Here is a 20,141-nt window from a genome sequence, read left to right on the forward strand (position 1 = left end):
GTCTTACAAATTTAACATAATCTGTCTTTTGTCCTCACTGGGTAATACTGAGATGCTCCTTGTCTAGGCCCACGTGGTCCTTTGATAGCAATCAGCCTGGGGAAGGAAGGGGCATAACTCTGTGTAATGTAGCTCCCTTCAGCTGCTGTCAATTCCTAGAGAGTAACTGAGCTGTGGGCCTTCATCAGTCAACAGTCTAGGAAACTGAGGGAAGGAGTATCCAAGATCCTGAAAGTGACCTGCTATGCCACACAAAAGATACAACCATTCATATGACTTGACTTTACAGTTCAGGTTTGTGAAGAAGGTGACATAAACCCTGCTAGTGGATCCTAATTTCAGTGCTGAACAAGTCACCTGTGAATTTATTACTCGGGGTTCTTATGTGGAAATTGGAGATACTGTATGAGTGGCCAGGCCAGGATGGATCTTGGAAGAAAAGAGTCACCTAGATCTGTTTTTAATAGAATATTCATGTATATCCCCTTATCAGGCTTATGCTGCTTTAAGTAAACAGGCTCCCAAACCTTTGTGATTCTCCCCCACCCCCACCCCCGATCCAGTGCCAAAAGAACAGCTTACCCAGCCATCCCTTACCTGTTGAATTTGCCTTGATTCTCCATGGGCAAGAAAGGGGGGTGGGTGGTGATGGTGTCAATTATATGGACAATGAAACTCATGGGATATTCTTCCTTGCCATCAGATCTATACTAAAAATGAGAAAATGGAAGGGTTCCACCTCTGTGCTGGGAACTTGTGCACATCTAACTTCCTCATGGTGTCATAATACAGTGCATTTGTTTCAAATCTGATTAAAACCCAGGAGTAGGGCTTCCCTGGTGGCGCAGTGGTTGAGAGTCCGCCTGCCGATGCAGGGGACACGGGTTCGTGCCCCGGTCCGGGAAGATCCCACATGCCGCGGAGCGGCTGGGCCCGTGAGCCATGGCCGCTGAGCCTGCGCGTCCGGAGCCTGTGCTCCGCAACGGAAGAGGCCACAACAGTGAGAGGCCCACGTACCGCAAACCCCCCCCCCCAAAAAAAACCCAGGAGTAAACAATGCATATTAATTGATCCATGCATTTCAGTGGACAATAAATTTGAGTCCCTGAATTGATTTTTCTGAGCAAGCCAATAAAGTGAGTAAACCTTGCATTATTTATCACTGGTCATCCATTGTAATGTTTAAGTCACCAGAACTGGTGTGCTTTCCATGTCTCCTCTGGGAAAGCAGTAGGCTTATTTGGGAGAGATCACGATACAGCATCAGATTTTTACTCTGATTCTTTCGAAACTCAACAGGAAGGCCATCCACACTTTTCTGTCTTCTTACTTGTCAGGTGAGTACACACGTGTACAAGGAAAGGCAGTCCATCTGTAACCTTAGAAAGAAGACAATAGGCCAAAATGAAACCAAGTGTATTTTTACCAATCGGCTGAGTCGTTTCTCCCCTGACGTTAATTATCATTAATGACTTTAATTAAGGAGTCATGAGAGGTATTTATCTTGGAAAGTGTGGATCCATGTCGTTTGCGCTGTTGGATTTTAGCTCTCTGCTGTGATTGCACTCTTTCAAAACACCCTATTAATGTTAAATCTCTTTGGTGCTATATGCGAAGTTGTGATGCCTCAGGGCATATTTTACGGTGACATTGGCCAGGTTCAGCCTGACATTTAACAAACTCTGGAGCTAGAATTATTCTTGTTCATTTGAGGCTTCCAACTTGGAATTTTTAAGATAAATGAGTCAGTTGCATCTATTCTCTAGCAATTAACTGGTAATTGGGGCATTTAATCAGAATACTGACTTGAAGGACTCTAGCCTGATTAGATGCTGTTGGCAGGGAAAAAAAGATTCAACTCCTCATTCATCTCATTTGTGTGCTATGTTCACACCCTAAGTCCAGATCAAACACAAATCTAGCTTGTCAATGAATATTTTACAGAAAAAATGGATACTTATGAAAATGCTTTGTGGAGATTTAATAGACTTAGACACCAGTCTTCTACAAAGTACTCAAGTCAGTAATGTTCATTCTACAGTTATTTATTGTGCATCTGTTTGGTGTAAGAGAGTTGCTCATAGGTTTATAAACATGAATAATACTGCTGTTGAATTCAAGAAGCCTCAGTTAGCCTAAGTTTTATTTCAACTAGAGTATAAATCAAGGTAAATAACTGTCCTTTAATTTTTTCTCTGAAAACTGGATAACCAACACATATCATGATCCATACAGGGAAGATGCAACAATGCAACAGACAAGCAAGATTTTATGATTTTTGCAAAAAATGATCAAGATTATATACATACCAGCAGAAGTCAATATTTTAAGCCTGGCTGTGTATTAGAATCACCTGGAATGTTTTCAAAACCCACAATTATTCCTAGATCACACCTGAGAACAGTTAGATCAGAATATCTGAGCTTGGGAATTTTGCATCAATTTCTCAAGCAGTTTAGGTGATTTTAATGTGTTGAGAACTATTGATAAGCAAAAAAAAATTATTTAACTTTATGGATATGGGTACAGAGTTGTAGCAAGAAAATGGAGGGTCCTCACAGTATGTGAGGCCATGAGAAAAATAGGTTTGGGTATAAAAGGGTGGGATGGAGTTTGGGGGCACAGGAGCCAAGAAGCCACCCTCTGGCCATCTGAGTCTGGTCCTGCAGTTGCCTCTCCACTCCACAATACATCACCTTACTTGCCAGCAGAAAGAACTGAAAGAGGATGGCTTTCCAAATCTCAAACACATGTCTTCTAAGGTCTTTTCGTCTTTGCAGAATAGGAAGACCGTAAGAGGAGAGTGGATGGGGCTGGAGCTAGACAATCTTAGTATCCCTGACAGACATCCCTGGGAAAGCAGTCACAGCCATTCTCTTGATTTCAACTGCTATCTAAACGATGATGCCACTCAGATCAACATCTGTAGTTAACGCCTCTCCCCTGAGCTTCAAATTTACACATCTAACTGCCTGCCAGACAGCCCTACCTAGATATTCCAGGTAGTAATGCAGAGTCAACGTATCCCCCAAATGAACTCATCTCACTTGCTATGCTTGCCTCTCCTCTTATGCCTCTAATTGCTGTGAATGTCACCATCACCCACCCAGTCACCCAAGCTGCATTCCTAAACTATATGCTGGGCTCCTTCCTTTGCATCATCTCCCTTATCCAGTTTCCTAGAACTGTCTGTCTTCTGAATCTTTCTCATTCATCCTGTCCTCTCCAGCCCTCCTACCATTGTTCTCATTTAAGCTTCCCTCATTTCTCACCTGGTTTCCGACAACTTCCTAATTGATTTTGCCAGCTCCAGCCTTCAACCTCTCAAATCTGTCCTCCATTTAGTTGACAAGGATTGCCTTAAACAGAGACATGAGCACATCAACTCCCTGCTTAAACTTCTTTGATGGTTTTGCATCATCACCTATTGCAATAGCCTTAAACTCTGCTTGCACATTAAAATCTCTATAGGCATGTCTTGGGGGCTTTTAAAACTATCAGTGTCTGAGCCCTACTTCAGACCAATTGATCAGAAACTCTGGAGGTAGATAGGGTTTGGGAATCGATATTTTTTATAAAGCTCTCTAATTTATTTAAATATGCAGCTAGTGCCTATTAGACTAAATTCTGTGCTAGTTATCTATTTGCTACACACCAAAACTTAGTTGCCCCAAAACTTGTTGGCTTATTACCACCACCATTTTATCATATCTCACAATTTCATGCATCATGAATTCAGAGTGGGCTCGCCTAGGCAGTCTTCTTCTGTACATCAACTGGGGTTATTGGTTGGTATTTAGGTGACAGATGGGCTGGTCTGGAGGACCTGAGATGTCTTCCCTAAAGTCAGAATGGCGAGATCTGCTGGCCCCATCAGCCAGAGTGCCTCCGTGCTCCTCCTCAGCACTCTGATCTCAGACTAGCTGCTCTTGTAACATGGTAGACAACTTACATGGCCTTGCTGCCCAAAATGTGGTCTGCAGACCAGCGGTACAGACAGCAGCATCTGAAAGCTTGTTAGGGAATGCAGAATTTCTGGCCAAACTCCAGACCTTCTGAATCAGAGTCAACTTTTTAACAAGATCCCCAGGTGATTCATGTGCTCACTGAAGTTTAAGAAGCACTGACCTATAGGTCAAAATCTGGTGTCCTTAAGGTATTTGAGGTCTTCTTTTATGTGGCACTCACCATATGTCTCCAGCATTAACGGTCTCCATTTTGCCCCTGGACCTTAAGATGCAGGATCATTAAACAACTTTGAGTTTCCTGGGCTTTATTCTCCATGCCTGTGCTCATTGCCCTCTCTGCTGAAATATCTTTCCTCCTCTCATCAGACATCTAATACTCATTCTTTCAAGGACAGGTCTCACTTCTAGCAGGGTGTTTTCCTGACCCTCCCCACACCGACTTAGGGTTAGGTGCCTCTTTTGTACTGTCACGGCCCCTGTGCGAATCTCCATCACTGTGCTTGTGACATGCATGTATATTTATATAAAATTTTCTGGTTTTGCGTCAGCATCCTCTACTAAACTGTGAGTTCCTCGTGGATAAGCTTTATGCCTTAATTATATCTATTTTCCACCACCTAACACAGTATTTAGCACATAATAGTTGCTCAATTAATGGCTACTAAATGAAAGGACATTTTTATGAGCATATAATTATGATTGAAATTGCCCTCAGCAAGTTGTAGATCAGAATCACCCGTGGAGTTTTGTTTGTTTGTTTGTTTGTTTTGCGGTACGCGGGCGGGCCTCTCACTGTTGTGGCCTCTTCCGTTGCGGAGCACAGGCTCCGGACGCGCAGGCTCAGCGGCCATGGCTCACGGGCCCAGCTGCTCCGCCACATGTGGGATCCTCCCGGACCGGGGCACGAACCCGTGTCCCCCGCATCAGCAGGGGGACTCTCAACCACTGCACCACCAGGGAAGCCCTCATGGAGTTTTTTAAACCTATCTGTCTTAGTGAGCATCATTGCTAGAGATTCTGGCCCAGAAGAGCTGGATGGAGTACAGACATCAGTATGCTAAAGAAATGCTAGAGGTGATTATTAAAATATATGTCTCCATTATTTATTTTATACTAACTAATCTCACTATTTAGTAGTTTGGTCCAAATGAGCAAACAAAAAAAAATTTAGAGATAGTTATAATACTAAATTTTGTGAGATTGTGATAATACTGTTAATATATTTGTAATTCAAGCATCTCTAGGTTCCAAGCCAATGAGTACAGATGTAATAGCTTGATATTTGGGTATCCAAAATATGACAGTATAAAACAAAACTTCAAAACTATTAGAAGATATAGGAAAAAATATGTATATGATCCCAGCAATGGAGTAGATCTCTCATATAGACACGAAAAAGCACAGCTCATAAAGGGAAAATAAATGGCAAATCGGTCACCAAAATGAAAAACCTTGGCACGATAAAAGAAATCATAAACTAAGGGAAGATAAAAGGCACAACATGGAAGAAGATATTGGCAGTACATCTGTCCTAAAAAGGATGAGTATCCAGAATATATAAAGTGTTACTGGACATTGGACCTAAGGCAGAGTGATTCCTGAGAGGTGAGCGTGAACCCTATGGTTGACCTAGCTTCCTTCCTGGAGAGCTTCTGGGCTTCCAGGGAGAGAGCCCAGGTGGAAACTGACAGTCTCCCTGAGTTGAGGAAACAGAGCTGCGTGTTTGGGGGAGGCCAAGGCAGCTAAAGTTTGCAGGGAAGACTCCAGAGAGGAGAGTGTTGGAGAGAGAGCTCTGAAGATCTGAAAAGGGTCCTCTCAAATCTTCACCAGATAACTGATTAGTTAATGTGTGTGCGGAAACTCCCCGAGGCTGGAGGAAGAACCACCAGAAAGGATTAGAGAAAACAATCTCAGGGCTCATGTAGCACTGGGAATAGTTTGAGGTTTTGCCAGCCAGAGAGGAAAAGCCTTATAAACTCACATAACTCACGGAACATTAGGTAGCGTCCTCACAAAGCTACTGCCTCAGTAGGAGGAAAATTATCCCTAGGCAAAAGACTGCTCTGAGCGTGCCCAATAAAGCTTAAAAGCAAGTATTGAAAGGATCAAACTAGTTCCAATTAAATTAACTGTGTCCCAGAACAAGTTCAAGAATATTTGTAGGAATACAAAAATATTGGCACTCAATAAGATAAAATTCATAATGTTTAAGACCCAAGAAAAAATTCCCAGGCAGGCAGGGAAACATGAAAATATGACCCATAATGAGAAGAAAAAGCAGTCAATCAAAACCTACCCAGAAATGAGAGAGATAATAGAAATAGTAACTAAGGTCATTAAAAGAGTTATATTATAATTACATACTATGTAACCTAGAATGTAGAAGACAGATGAAGCATGTTAAGAAGAGACGAGCAGATTTTTTAAAATTTATTTTTATTTATTCTAGAAATAAAACTTCTAGAGATGGAAACTATAATGTCTAGAGATAAAAACTACACTCAAGCAAAGACGAAGATGACAAATTTTTTTTTCTAAATTTGGTGTAACTTACAATCCTACAGTTTCAAGAAGCTCAGTAAACCCCAAACACACACACACACACACACACACACACACATACACACACACACACACACACACAATGAAGGAAACTACACTGAGGACATCATAATCAAGTTGCTTAAAATTAGTGATAAAAAGAAAATCTTAAAAGCAGCTAGAGCAAAAAGACATATTATTTTCAGAAAACCAAAGGCTAAAAATTACAGCAGATTTAGTCACCAGAAACAGTGCAAGCCAGGAAACAATGGAACAACGTCTTTGAAGTGCTACAAGTAAAACCAGGAAATCTAGAATTCTACAGCCAACAAAAATATGTATCAAAAAGGTGAAACAGAGACTTTTGAACATAGAAAAGCTGAGAATTCCGCCACAAGCCAGCATTTCTGGAAATGTTCAAGGAAGTCCTTCCAGCAGAAGGAAACCAAAACCACATGGAAATCTGAATTTACCCAAAGGTATGAGGCACACCTGCAAATACAACAAATTTTTTTTCTTATTTTTAATCATTTTAAAAGATAACTGACCATCTAAAACCAGAATCATAACAATGTGTTGTTAGATTTATAACATATGTAGAAGTAAACTGCATGAGAACAAACAACACACAAAGGCCTGGAGGGGGAAAATGGGAGTATATTGGTATAAGGTTCTTACGCTATATGTGAAGAGGTATACCGTCACTTGGAGTTGAACTGTGACTAATTAAAGATATATATTATAATCCCTAAAGAAACCACTAAAATAACACAAAATAATCCAGCAAATCTAACTAACTAAATAAATAGCATAAATAAAGGCTGGACAGGAAGAAATAAAACTGTATTTGTAGACAACATGATTGTGTATGGAGAAAATCCTACCAAATCAACAAACTACTAAGGTTGCATGATACAAGGTAAGTAGTTAAAAAATAATTGTATTTCTTCATATTAGCAATGAACAATTAGAAATTGAAAATAATACTATTTATAAGATTTATGACAGTAAATATGAAATACTTGGGAATAAATTTGACAAAAGATGCAGGCCCTGTACACTGGAACTAAAAAACATTTCTGAAAGACATTAAACAAGACCTAAATATAAGAGAAAATGTTGATAACCTGGACTTCATCAAAATTTAAAACTTCTGGTTTTTGAAAGACAACATAAGAGAATGAAAAGACAATTCATGGACTGAGAGAAAAATGTATGAAAATCACATATTTGATAAAAAACTTGTATCTAGAATACATTAAAAAAAAACCCTCAAGAGCAAAATTAAGAACTCCAGCAGCCCAATTTTTAAAATGGCCAAAATATTTGAATAGTCACTTCATCAAAGAAGATAAAAAGAATGGTAAATAAACGCATGAAAGGACTCAACATCATGAGTCAATAGGGAAATGAAAATTAAAAGCACAATGTGATACTACTGCACACCTATTAAAATGGCTAAAATTAAAAAGACATAATGCCAATTGTTGGCAAGGATGTGGAACAACTAAAACTCTCATCTACTGCTGGTGGAAATGTAAAATGATACAACCACTTTTGGAAAACAATTTGACAATTTCTTAAGAAGCTTAACATATACCTACCACACAGTCTAGCCATTCTACTCCTAAGTATTGACCCAAGAGAAATGAAAGCATATGGACACACAAAAACTTGTACCAAATATTCATAGCAGTTTTATTTGTAGTACAAATGTAAAAGAACCCAAATGTCCACCAACAGGTGAATGATAAATTGTGGTATATTAATGTAATGAATACTTTTCAGCATTAAAAACAAATGAGGTCTTCCCTGGTGGCGCAGTGGTTGAGAGTCCGCCTGCCGATGCAGGGGACACGGGTTCGTACCCCGGTCCGGGAAGATCCCACATGCCGCGGAGCAGCTGCGCCCGTGAGCCATGGCCGCTGCGCCTGCACGTCTGGAGCCTGTTGCTCCGCAACGGGAGAGGCCACAACAGTGAGAGGCCCGCGTACCGCAAAAAAAAAAAAAAAAAAAAAAATGAGCTAGGACTTCCCTGGTGGCGCAGTGGTTGGGAGTCCGTGTGCCGGTGCAGGAGACAAGGGTTCGGGCCCTGGTCCGGGAGGATCGCGCATGCCGCGGAGCGACTGGGCCCGTGGGCCACGGTTGCTGGACCTGTGCTCTAGAGCCTGTGGGCCACAACTACTGAGCATGTGTGCCACAGCTGCTGGGGCCCGCATGCCTAGAGCCTGTGCTCCGCCGCGGGTGGGGGGACCGCCGCAATGGGAAGCCCACGTGCCGCGGCTGGAGAGAGCCCGCGCGCAGCAGTGGGGAGCCCAGTGCAGCCAAAAATAAATAAATTAAAAACAAAAAACAAAAACAAATGAGCTACTGATATAAGAAACATCATGGATGGATCTTGGAATAAATATGCTGAAGAAAAGAAGCCATACAAGAAAAGAGTATATAGTATATATGGTTCCACTTACATAAAATTCTAGAAAGTGAAAACTATCTATGGTGACAAAAAGCAAATCAGTGGTGCCTGGGGCAGGGGAGGAGCAGGAGGGAGAGATTATGGAAAGACATGAGAAAATTCGGAGGGCAACAGACATATTCATTATCTTGACTATGGTGATAGTTTCACAGGAGTGTAAATATGTCAAGACACCAAATTGCACACTTCTGGTACAACTTGATGTATGTCAGTTATACTTCAATAAAGCAGTAAAAAGAAGAAAAAAATCACATGAGATATAATTTCACTCTCATCAGACTTGCAAAATTCAAAAAGATTTTAACAATATCAAGTGTTGTCAAGGATCTGATTGTACACTGCAGAATGGAGTATAAAATTTGCAAGCCTTTTTGGGAAACAGTTTGGCAGTATCCTGTTGAAGATGAACAGATGAACATACTTTCAACTTTGCATTTCTACTTTCAAGTAATTACCCAGCAAAACTCTTACACATGTGCACTTTAAGACGCATATAAGTATATTCATTGCAGCATTGTTTCTGATAGAAAAAGAAATGGAAACAACTTGAATGTCCATCAATAGGGGAACAATAAATATATTTACACATATATTATAATGTATTTGTATATTATATAGTATAAGTAAGTTGTGGCGATGTTCGTATAATGAAATGCAATACAACAGGGTTTCTTTCCTGACTTTCATGTGAAAACTACCTGGGGAATCTTTAGTTCTGGGGTGGGGCTTGGGGTTCTGCCTTTTTAAGAAGCCCCCTAGTGATACTGCTACTTCTGGGCCATGGTATTTCGTGTAACAAGACAGTAGGGCATGAACGAACAGAGGTAAATGTATCAACGTGGGTAGGTCTTAAAAAATAGGAAAAAAAACAAGTTGCTGAAAGATTTGTACAGTATGATAGCTTTGGTGTAAAAGTTTAAAAACTCAAAGCCATACTATATGTTATCCATGGGTATGAATGATTGTAAGATATTTTTTTAAAGATTTAAAACTGTAGACGTGGAGGATAAGCAACAGGAAAAGTTGATTGTAGGAGGGGAGGAAAGAACAAATAGTGCTGGAGAGGGAAACAAGAGCCTCTACTGTAACCATAATATTTTATTTTGTTTGTTTTTCAAAAAACCTGGAGGTAAAATCTAAACATTTGTGCCTTGTTAGATGTGTACACAAATGTTTTATAGAATTCTGAGAACTTTGACGTATTTTAAGCTTATAAAAACAGATACAAAAGGAAATTAACACCCAAATATAACCTATTTCATAGTTCAACTTCCATAATAATAGTGCTAGAAATCAACACATCCAAAGCTGAAAGGTCTCGAAGCCAGAGCCTCACTAATGCCTCACAGAGTGAGATAGTATCTCCTTTTGGTTAAACATAGTATCTTGGTAGAGACCTTGTACTCTCCCCTCTCAGTGGTCTTAGTCTCCCTAAGCAAATGCTATTTCGCAATAAGATTTTTTTCCTTTGGACACCAGATTGTGCCCTAGTGTAAGAAGTTGATGGGATGTATGTGTATATGGCTGATGAACTTGGTTATAATATGTAATTTGAATAGTGGTGCTAATACATACTTGAAATGTAAGTATGGGAATGGCTGTAGCCATGATTTCAAAGGGTGAGTTATCATCCTCCAGTCACTTATGATGTGACATGACAGTTCAGGCTTCATGACTGGCTGCTCTCCTTTAGAGACAGTCCCACATTAAATGGCCCCCTGAAATGAAGGGCCCCAGAGCCGTGTGAGGGTTAGGACAGTCACTTGGTCTATCCTACTGCTGTTGCAGCTTCTGAGACCTCAACACTCGGGCTATTTCTTCTCCCAAGTGAATTAAGAAGGACCCAGCTTCCTAGGAACCCACAGGCCATCAGATCAACTTCCCCTTCACTGGCAGATTGCACCCAGCCCTGCCTGCACTGGTGAGAAAATGTAGCCCTTTTATTTAATATGAATCCTATTCTTTTTGGTCATGGAAAGACAGCAGGTAGCATTAAAGTGTGCTTGTTTTTGGTCTGTATCCTGAGTCTCTTCTTTCATGTAGAGGAAAAAGATTGCACTTTATGTCCAGGACTAGAAAATGGACCTTAACCATCCTGAGAGATTTAATTGCGTGCAAGCACAGCAATGATGAGTGGGCCTCAAAGTGTGATCCAGCCTTTCACTCACTCACAGACCACTGTGATCGGTGTCAAGCTGAGCCGGGAATCTGCAGCCCTGGGCCCTGGCAGGTCTATAGAGGTGCCCCTCTAGGAGTGGAACTTGGCTCCCTTTCCCTCTAGCCACCTGTGGAGGTGGGAATCCACTGCACCCATTGTTTGGGAAATTGGAATAATGCCACTATACCCTGAGGCCAGAGATCTTGTCACCATTCTGGCAAAGAGGAAAGAATGCTCGTGTGTAGTTAGCCTTGGCAGGAGGCTGAGGAAATAGAAGAAAGGGTTGTCAGTGAGGTTTATTGAGCCCGGAAGTGCCACAGTGCTTAATACACAGCTCGTTCAGTTTCACACAACTGAGCCCTTTTTCTACAATGACAAGTGCTGTCACCTGGACTAGGCCAGGAAGATTCTGGTATCAGCTGTTGGGCCATTCCTGAAATCACTTCTCCAGTCTGGATCACTGGGCCAGATTCTGCCTTCCCAGTGATAACTTCTCTCTAAAGTCTCTGTTGTCCTTCCGGCTCCTGTTGGGGCCAACCCAGTCCATCAGACATGGCTGTGTGGTGTGATCCCATCAGTGAGCAGCATTCACGTCTTTTATTTTCCCCAGGATGCTTTCAGTCCCCCTGTAAATGAGCGCTATGTAAGGAAATGTCAAGGGGAGGAACAGAGTCCAAATCTACTTACCAGGGCCTCGGGGCTCAGTTCCTGTCTAATGGAGCCTCTGTATTATAAGCATATTGACTTTTTAAAAAATCTGTTTCCATTTGATTATCACGAACTCTGTGGCCTGGATGATACTATCCAGATATTTCAAACTAGGCTCAGTGAATTATAAGAGAAGCAGTAGTTTAGGGAAAAGAGAAATTTGTTGGAGAAGGTAAGGTGACCAAGTTTTGAAAGAGAAGGGTTTAAAACGTGACCATGAAAGGGGAGCATTTTAAGTTGTGTGTCTTTAGGGAGAGTCAGTAGTCCAAGCAAAGACCTCAAAGGCAGAATGAGCTTGGTACACATGGGGAGAGCCAGGAGACCAGCCTCCTGGAATGGAGCTCATGTTGGGAGATATCTCAGATAGGTGGGGTGAAGCCTGTCTTCAGGAGTCCTCAAAGTCAGGAGGTGTGGTAGGCCAGAGGGCTTCAGTGTAGGTCATTGAGCAAATATGGAAAGGTCTGCCTAGTACAGAAATGATGTGGGGTTGATGACAGAGTCAGGAGAGTTGAAGAGAGAAAGGATGTAGGGAGAATAGAAGTTATAGCGGTAACTCAAGCAAGGAAGATCTGGTATAAGGTGGGAATGGAGAAAAAAGGACAAATCTTAGCCATTTCATAGTAACAGACAGAGGCTAAGGAGGATGTAAGAGTCCAATGTGGTTTGAACACTGCTAGAGATGGGACAGTTGAAAAGGAGAGTGAGCCGTTTTGGAAGGAAAGACAAATTCTCTCCGGGACATGTTGAACTTAAGGTGACGGGACAGTTTGAAATCCAGCTAAAGATAAATTGGTAAAGATTCTATGAATCGTAAAGTTGAAGTTCAGCTCTTGGGAAGAGAAGGTCGAGTCCTGTGTTGTAGGGTAACCCTGCAATGCCTGGGAATTTCCATTGGTAGCCGTGGGCAAAATGGTTTCAGGAATTGGAAATAAGAGGAGTAGTCACTGGCCTGTAAGATGATTACGCTGAATGTCATTAAGACCAGAAGACAAGGGTGTTACCATGGAGAGAGGTAGCTTATTCATTTCTTATTCAGCCACATCACATCATACTCAGAAGTATGAATGCAATGGGTAAAAAGAGAACAAGTGTCTGAAGTCTCTAGGTGTTAAAGGTTCGGGATATTATTTCAATAAAAGAGTTTAATTTTTAAAATCCCAAAATGTTGATGGGAAACTTGGGCCAGAAGTTTGAGTTAGTTCAATAATGTAAAGAAGAGGAAAACCGCTATTACAGTCACAACTGTGTTCTGGGAAATTCTTTTGACTTGCTGGGCAGCTTGTAGGTTTTATTTACCCAGAGCTAAGCCTGGAGCTTTAGAAGTTCAAATGGCTGTATGTTAGAGGAAGAAGGATTTGGAGTTTAGGACTTAGAGTCGGGGAGAATCTGGAGTGTATGGGGGCGAGGGGCCAGGGGATGGTGTTAGTCTGAAGCGTCTCTGCATGGAGTGCTCAGTGTGAAATCTTGGTGGAGGGGGGAGGCTGGCAGGGATGTCAAATGTTCAATTTAAAATTGCTTGAAATCTTATATTAAAAATACCTCCTTTTGAGGGCAAGGATTTGTAAGATAGGACTTAAAATGTATGACCCACAAAAGAAAAACTGATAAATCTGACTTTATCAAAAGAGATTTGGGCCTCTATGAGACACAGATCAAGGGCGCAAGCCAAACTTGTCTAGATCGCAAAAGGGTAGGGGGATCCCAGCTACCATGTGGGCTATATTAAGCTTTACTCAAGCCATTCTGATAGGGCTTGCTGGGTTTAGATAAGCATTTGAAAACTTTGTATCAGAGCCTGAAGGAGTTTTTTTGGATAAACTCTCAGTGTCTGTTTTGCTGTACTCAGCAACACCATCCAGTGATGACGTTAAGTCCGCTCAGTAAATTCTCTTTTTTCCCTGCCCTTTGTAAAGGCTCATACAACCAATGTAATCTCTCTCTGCCTCTCCTTTTTCTCCTCCTCCTCCCTCCTTTTTTACCCATCTCCTCTGTACTGCCTCCCTCTCAGTTTCTACTTCTTTATGAATTTTCTGCCTTTATTGCCTTCGCATTATGTTATGGAAAGCATTTCTCCCCTTCCCAAAAGGACCGCTAATTACGCAAGAATAAAAGCTAAGATTGGTTTTAAAATATTAAGCTTTTTTTTACCCTGACAAATGTGAAATCCAGACTTCAAATAATTTGTTTAAATGGTAGCATTGGGAGTGGCTTGGATCCAGTGTTTACTGAGTTACCACCTGAAAAACAAAGAAACAAAAAAACTAACCCAAAAGTTTAGCTAATTTATGAATGAGAGCCTTGAATCAATTCACATAAAGAACACAGCTGTCCCCACGGTATCCTCCTGTTGCTACTTTTAAGTTTGTAGTGCTTCCTAGTAAATGCCAACATGCAATGTGCAATGTTACTCCAAGCAGGCACAAGTGCTGAACAGACTCCCTGACATGCACAGAAAGGATAAGTGTTATTTTTGTGTTTCTTTTGTTAAGTGCTTTTTCTTAAAGTCTGAACTCGGTAAACCTAAAAACACAATCAATTTTGAGACAGATGTAAAAGTCTTCTGCAATGCTCTCTCTAGAGAGAACAAAAATAGGCAGCTTCCAAAGCAAAAAATAACTGTCGTTACATGGAAACCTTTGACTCTCGGTTTTCTCTCTGCACCCTTGCCAGGGATCCAAGAGCAACTTACGATAATGGGGAGAAAACCTTTGAGAACTGGTTCTAAAGGAGGTTATTTTGAAGAAAGTGTAATTGAAAAAAAATCATGGCTGGCTGGTTTAGAATTTGCTCATGTAAAATGCATGTGTGTTTCTCTTCCACAATGCACAAAGGATTCCAGTTATAAACCTCCCTCTACCAATGAGGAGAATTGGTCTACTGGCAAATATATCGAGGGATTTCTCAGCTTAAGTACTGTTTGCCTGTGAAATCTTTTGCAAATGGGGAAAATGTTTTAGTCCGTTCTGATGTCCTCCAGATTAGTTTAAAAAAAACAAAAGAAGAAGAAAACAATTGGACTTATGAGTTGTCAACAATACCATGATCTAATTAAACACACTAGATATTTGGTAGGAATCCGTAATATCCAGCTGATGCCAACACCCCTTACTTAAAAGTAAAGAAACGTGTCCCAAATAATTTTATGATTTCTGGTAGCAAATAGGCAAAGAGAAGGAAGGAAGGAAGGAAGGAAGGAAGGAAGGAAGGCTCTCTCATTTTGAAAAGAGAAATTTTGCTGCAGAATGAAACCCATTCATTTGCCACCAGAAGCATCAATTTTCAGCGCTTGGGTCACTACTTCTGAATAGGATGCTAGCGTTGTGGCATACATGCTCTTGACAAGGAAAGACTCTGCTTTGAAACCTCAGGTTAGTGTCATATCACCAGGAAATCAACCAACCTGGAAGGCCAAGGGTGTCACTTGTCTTTAAAGACTAAATGAACCATGGAGGGAAGGGTGAGCTCTAGCTCCTAAGTCATGTTAAGGAAAGCACTCGACCCACGTTCTCACTTTCTTACGAGGCACTTGATGGTCACAGCATCCACGGTTGGTGAAACACCGGGATAACAATGATGTAAACATGTGGCTGAGTACTCTTCCCGTTTCAGTGCAAGCTCCTGGAGGGTAGAGCACACACCTTTGTCCCTGCAGGGGATAATAGAATAGAGTGCAAAGAAGGAAACCCAGGCTTTGAGAGGTTAAGTAATGTCTCGAGCTCAGATAAGGAGTTAGAGGCAGAGCGGGATTTAAACCTAAGTCATCTGATTACAGGTTCTTAACCTCTATTCTGTCTTACTTCCTCTGTATAGGAGGAGGGCAGCGTTAGGAATACTTGTCATTGATTGTTTCCAATTTCCAGAGTTCTTCTCCATGACCCCTTAGACAACTTCCCTTACTTTACCCCTACCCTCAAATGCTAGTGCAGAGAAAGGCAAAGGTGTCCCCGTGGATTAGACAAAGTAAATAAATGCCAGTCTCCCCAATACTGGCAGCTTTTCACTGTAACAAAAGCCTGAATCTCTGAAGGGTACTGTGAGGATAGACTGGGAGGCGTAGGCAGAAGGGGCAGAAATGAGACCATCAGGATGCAGGAATCAGGATGCATTTTCCTGTTTACCAAGGGATTTCTGATTTGGTTTTATTTTGGCAACTCTTCTGTGCTGGTTTTACTGTGGTTTTACTGTGCTGGTAGAGAAAGGAAGCTGTGAAGCAGAGAGCTGCAGAAAACTCCAAAGTGATTGGAAATAGCCAGGAGACTAAGAGATTTCGGCCAACAGGAGGAAGGGAGAGAGGTCATTATTTATGCTCCCCCAAGCTCTTGCGGGGGAGAATCTGCTCTGTGTGTCTGACTCCATATGGCTAGCTTTCCAGCCCACAAAGATGGATGAATACAATGCTGTGTTGGAAGATGAACCACTGTGGAATTAAATGAAAGAAAAAAAAAAATCTTTCCTTTCTTACTTCAGTATGTAGTTCTAACCTCAAGGGAGCACATTCTGCTATGTATTAGGTATTCACAAAGGTTAACAGATTGTTATAATGGGCTGCAAAGCACAAAGGCTACAGGCCATCCAACCATAAGGAGTCGATACACTGACACCAGAAACCTCGTGGAAGGGAGTGGTAAGCTGTGAAAGGGCAGCAGCTGGTGAGAGGATGTCCCTGGGGCAGGAGCTCAGATGTGCCTCTACCAGCCCTGAGCTGTTCAGTCTTGGCCGGTTTTCACCTATCTCTGTTTCTAGACTCCAACCCCCATCCTCAGTCCAATTTTTATCAAGAGACATTTGCAGTTTTAACAGTTCATTGAAACCCGTCATGCCCACCCTTGTAGACTTGACTTTTTCTAATCATTTTATTCTGATCATTTTACTGATCTAAGTCTACCTCATTCATCTGAAGAATGTCAGCAATGATTTGTTACACACGTATTTGGTTAGAGTTTCTGCAGAGAAACATCCTGTCCCAAATAAATCAGGGTAGCCAGTGCCCTAACCCTTGAACCAAAGCAGGGCTTTTTCCAAGAGATCAACCCTAAGCAAAAAATGCCTTTGTGAGTGTGGAATAAAACCCTTCTTCCGTGGTAATATGCAAAATCATGTAAAAGATTGGAAAGAAAAGTTTTTTATACTTGATTTAATTGCATATCCAAGTACAGTATTATTGTTAGCCCTGAGAATGATATTTTACAGCACTTCTTTGTCATGATGTCAATTTTGGCTTTTTTTTTTTTTTTTCTGCAAGGTTTGTGTAAATATAAGAAACCCTAATAGGACAAGTGGGATTAAGGGAAGATTTTAAGTGAATTCCTTTATGTAGTTCCTGCCCATGTCATAAACTGGTAACAGAGTGTGGGTGGCCAGAAAACCACAAGTAAGGCTAAGCCTGTGTTTTCCAAATCAGTTTGATGAGTGTCAACCAGCATTTTTTTTTAAGTGAAAAAAAAAAGGGAGGGATAGAAAATATCAGTTTATTGCATATAGTATTTTTTTCATGAAGTATTTGCTTCAATTGTGTCATGTTATTGGTTCTTAAAATTTATTTATCTTTATGGATCTCATAAAATTTTTTTGGAAAACTACTGGATAGACAGACAGCAGAGAAAATGGCAGCTCCTTTAGATTGAGAGGCTGGATTATTCTGAATGTTGACCATCAAGCTGGGGAGCTAGACTTCATGTAGAATTCTTTGTACTTTCTTAACCACGTAGAGTCCATTTTACCTTCTTAAGCATATTTTAAGAAATTACATGATAAAGGTGAAGTTTTTAAAAGAGTTTGGCAGTGTATGGGTGACAGCTTGGGGGCAGGGGCAGACACAGAGACTGGACAATCATTGAAGAGTCTCAGAACAGAGACAAATTCTTGCTATCTTAAGCATGCAAGGAATTTTTCAAATGGATTATTGTATAACTCACAAAAATGCTGGGAAATTTAGAGAACCAGGTTGAGGAACTGAGCAGAACTGAAGGGAGCTACACAGCAAGAGCCCACCGAGCTGGTCTGGGGAGGACACTGCCAGCGTAGTAGCTGAACGCTGGGCACTGTGGCTTGGCTGACCCAGCACGCTAAGGGCTCCTGTGTGGCACTGAAGACACCCACTGCCACTGCAGCAAGGGAATTCTCAACTGTTTCCACCCCTGTAGATTATAGTGCCAGATTTAGTGTCTGGGATGGGTACTTCTGATTGGCCAAGCTCAGGTGCAGGCACCAGATCTCTAGCTGCAAGAGAGGCTGAGAGACAACTCATCTGCCCTTTTTGGTTTCTACAGAAGGAAACGGTCTCTGCCTCTAATGATTCTGAACCCAATTCCACTGGGTGGGTGTAGGGTTGAGGGAGTGAGGAGTTCCCACACATCACCAAGCAGTTCTCCACACCAGTTGGGTGTCTACTCAATTCTGACACTATCTACCCGGAGATAGCATCAGATTCCACAGGTTAAGGGCTCAGTCCCACAAGACTGCCCTCCATTTTGGATGCCAGTGGAAAGCCCAAGTTATCACCTGTGCTTCTGACCAGCTGGCTATGGAGCAGAGGTTCCCACAACAGCTTCCTTGGGTTCAATTAATTTGCTAGAGCTGCTCACAGAACTCAGAGAAACATTTTACTTACTACAATACCAGTTTATTGTAAAAGGATATAACTTAGGAACAGCCAGATGGAAGAGATGCCTAGGGTAAGGTATGGGGAAATGGCGTGGAGCTTCCACACCCTCTCTGAGCATGCCACTCTCCCCACATCACTTAGCCAACCTAGAAGCATTCTGAACCAGCCCCCGCACCCGCCGCTCGCTACGGGGTTTTTATGGAGGCTTCAATACATAGGCACAGTTGATTAAATTGTTGGCCATTGGCAATTGATTCAACCTCCAGCTCTTCTCTCCTCCCTAGAGGACAGAGGGGTTGGGGGGAGTGGAGAGGTGGGGAGCTAGAGAGGAGATGAAAGTTCCCACCTTCTCATCACATGGTTGGGTTCCTTAGCAACCAGGCCTCATCTTTGGTTACCTAAGGTTTTCCACAAGTCGCCTCATTAACATAACAAAAGACACCTTTATTTGCTCTCATCACTTAAGAAATTCCAAGGATTTTAGAAGCTCTATGCTAGAAATGGGGACAAAGACCAAACATATATTTCTTAGTATAAATCACAATATCACAGCCTCCCACTGAGATTCACACACTGGAGAACTCTCTAAACACAGAAGAGGTGTTGGTTAGTCATGGACTAGCTAGATGATTGCATTATTCCGGCTGAGGTGATGAGGGCATGGGGTTGGAAAGAAAGAACCTCAAAGAACTAAAGCAAAAGATTAGTGATGGAAGAAACACATAGATTTGGTGATGGATTGTGTACAGATGATTAATGATGGGGAATGGAAAAAGCTAACTCCAGGCTTCTGTGCTGGAGGACATGAGAGATTGGCACTGCAGACAGATATAAGAACTGAGAGAAGAGAAAACTTCTCTTCTCTCAGTTCACCAACGTTCTCAAGAACGTTGGTGAAGTCGTATTAATGGGCCATATGGCTTAATCATTTTTGGAGTTAGTGGCTGAGAATCTTGGAGTTACAGAACGTCTTCGGCTAGACTCATTCTTTAAGATCATCCCTATAGACGAATTGCATAATTACATCACTGTCTTGTGTGTGACTCTTCTATAGATGGTTCCTTGTGGTTTAATATTCTTGTGGGTTCAGTATTTCCTAAACTACTGCTTCTGTGTAGCCTTGTAGCCTACGTCCTACACCCTTTCAAAATTTATTGTTGCATGCATTTTGAACACTCAGACCAGAAAGATCCCCAAAGAATGCTTTATATCTTTTGCAGCTGTAACACTTAACACCCATATGAATCATAATATCCCATGCAGATTCAGCATGTTAAAAGACTCAAGAGCATATGTATGAGGCAAACACAGAAGCACAGGAAAACACGGGATACTACCATTGACTGCCCATTCTTTCCCCTCCCAAGACAAGTTGTCAACTGTCACAGCTCCAAGGCCCTTTATTCTCCCCATTTGTGATTACAACTACAACTCCATATCCATGGATCAAGTTGATGTGCAAACTTTCTCATTTGTATCATATGTGTCACTACAACTCCTAACTGCTCCAGACCTTGCAGTTTAGAATGTGCCGTGGGTTGAGTTGTTAAGAGAAGATGAAAAGACCAGAGAAGAGAGGCACTCAAATCAATTTTGCAGCAGGTCACATCTAGAAGAATGACTGAAGACCACTCACAGTCCTAACGGCGTTACTTCCCTGATGCCCCCTTTCCTCATTACTCTTTC

Source organism: Lipotes vexillifer, unplaced genomic scaffold (genome assembly GCF_000442215.2).
Source record: "Lipotes vexillifer unplaced genomic scaffold, Lipotes_vexillifer_v1.1 scaffold43, whole genome shotgun sequence".
Lineage (NCBI taxonomy): Eukaryota > Metazoa > Chordata > Mammalia > Artiodactyla > Lipotidae > Lipotes > Lipotes vexillifer.